The following is a 2,743-nucleotide window of genomic DNA, read 5'->3' as shown; positions in this document are numbered from 1 at the left end:
TCTTTTATTTTACTTATTTCCAGTCCTATCATTTTTTCCTGGGTCGATTGTGTCTTTGTTCCAGGATCAATTGCAATTAATGACCAGGAACCTTGAAAAATTCTGAAGTATTAAATAGTTTGTCAGCTAACTTGATTAAAAGAGAAATTCTCAATGGCTTGGAAAAGTTTGACTGTCAACGGGATGGTGATTCTCCAAGTGCATTGTTTTTTTAAGTTAATTTAAAATCGTTTGCTCTCAATTGACGCCTTAAGCAATCTGAAATTTTCATTTGTTAGAAGTACTGGTTTTTGGTTTTTGATGGCTACAACCAAATACCAATTTAAATAAAGGGGCGTCTATCATATTCAGAATAATACTATACATTATGTTTCATCCGAAAACGAAATTTCATCCGAAACGATGAAATTATCATTTTTCTATAACTTTTAACTTTGAGATTTACTTTTAAAAATTTTTTTTTTTTAATTTTACAGTTAATTGATTTTTTTTCTTTGAAAAATAATTTTTCGTCAGATAAAAAGTTTTCCCTATTGGGTTTAATTCTCACAGTCGAAAAGAAACTTAACTCTGTAACTGTGGATAATTTCGTCACTTTTTATCTTTGAACATAATTTTTACATTTAACATTACAACCATTTCTAGTTTGCAATAAATGCATAAATCTCAAAATAGCTTCCCAAAGGCGAAGTAAACTTTCAACTAGAGCTTGACAGCGACTCACAGAAATCATTTACAATTTATTTAAGAAACAATACTTAGAAGTTTTTGCGAATGTGACAAAGATTCAAAATACAGACTTTCGCCTTCATAGCGAGAAGACGTGTTTCTGTTAAACTTAAACTTGCACAAAAAATTGACTCAATTTAATGAAAGGGTTTAACATTCAAATTCGCGATTTAAATATTTAAAAAGAACTACAAGTAAAGAATTTTGAAGCTCTTGAGACCTTAGTGCACAATTTACTGAAGCGAAATAAACTTTTTAAGAAGTGTGTTACTCAATTAAATACGGAGAAGTAAATAATCAAACTTCCAAAGGTTTGTTTAGTGATCTTTTTACTTCTAGTAAACTATAAATAAATTGACTAGGAAGCAACTTTTCTTAATGCTCTCTTTGTAGAAGCCTAGAAAAGAACGAATAGAAAAAAGTTTGTTAATTTTTGGTGTCGACGAGTCAAAAGAATCAGATGTACAAAATAATAAATAAATTTATATTAATTCTCGAGCAACAAGAAAGCAAAAAATTGTTAATCGCAGAGAGAAAGAAACTAAATAACACCTCTGACACCCTTTTGATTCATTGTCATTAATATAATGGTAATGAAAACACTAAGACTTATTCACAAAAAAAATCTACAACGGTTTCTATTACAGTACTTATTATTAGCTTATTCAATGCAATGCTTATATATATGCTTATATATTTCTTAATAACAACGCCACTTCCTTTAATAATAAACTAAATGATTTTAAAGTAATAATATGCACAAAGAAATATAAACTTATGGCTAATGCTGAAACTTGGTTCAACAACAACTCCAATTCAAGCATTGATGGTTTAACCTAATATAGAAAAGATCGTTTAGATGGCCGGAAAACTTTGATTTGTTGGATATTTAGAAAAAGGCTTTCGAGCAAAAACCCTAGATCAACTTCCCAATAGCATAAAGTTGTCACTGCTATCACAAATGGCCTTAGAGATATATGGTGGTAGTATACACCATCCGAGGATCTCTTGATGCAAATTTTGAAACCTTTAATTTTCGTCCATGGAAAAAAATTGTTTTTAAGTCTTTTAGTTCAGTACAGTTCTAACAATTTCATCTGCAACCTTAAAGTGAATTTAAAATCTGAACCAGTGTAAGAAAGTCAATAAAACTTGATGACAATATACCTAATGGGTGCAACAACATGTGGAAAATAATTTAGCCTGATCGCATCTAAATTTAAGATTTACGGCATTTGTATAATAACTTTTTGCATTTTTTCCAAGTATCTTCAACAAACTTCTGTGTTAAAAATGCAACCTTGATGTCAGTGTCACAGTAATGGCAATTCAATAACTCTATAGCGATATACCAATAATTCAAGAAAAAAAAAAACTCCCTTAACATTACCATATTAATGTTAAAAGCCAAAAATGAATTTAAACAAAAATGCTTTATTTTAGGTGCTAAATCTTCATCTTTAACAAACTTCCTTTTTCCATGTTTAAAACTCTAAATAATTATTTTGATACAACACCAAGTGTAGTTTCAATTTCACTAAAGGTGAAAAAATCAGTCAACTGTTGTCCTACTATTTGAAATTTTCTGTAAAAGTTGGGCTCAATCACTTGGGTGTTTGTTGTTTAGTTATCAGTTCTCAACAGTTTTTTTATTCTGTTATTTGATAGTCCAGTGTTTATTTGAATATTGATGAGGTGCTGGGCAATCAATGCTGAAAAGTTGGATGGCACCATGGCACGGCTAGGAATTGTAAAAAAATATTTTTTCAATAAATAATAACTTTGTTTTGTTTTTTGTTTTTCTTTTTTTGTAAAAATTAGAATTTCAGTATCTTGATCTAATTTTTAAATCCAACTAAAAAATGTTTTATTTTGTTTTTTTGCCAAGTTGAAGAAATCAGTTTATTTTGACAGACAAAACAGTGATGCGCAGTGAGTATCTGATCACGAGTTTCTGTTTGAACACAGGCAGATTTGAAGCCAAAAAAAAAGGCTGGTAAGGCATATCTTTTCC

Source organism: Hydra viridissima, unplaced genomic scaffold (assembly GCF_058129835.1).
Source record: "Hydra viridissima isolate aposymbiotic clone 2 unplaced genomic scaffold, HvirCarnegie_v1 scaffold_5, whole genome shotgun sequence".
NCBI classification, from domain to species: Eukaryota; Metazoa; Cnidaria; class Hydrozoa; order Anthoathecata; family Hydridae; genus Hydra; species Hydra viridissima.
Note: the sequence above shows the minus strand (reverse complement) of the source record.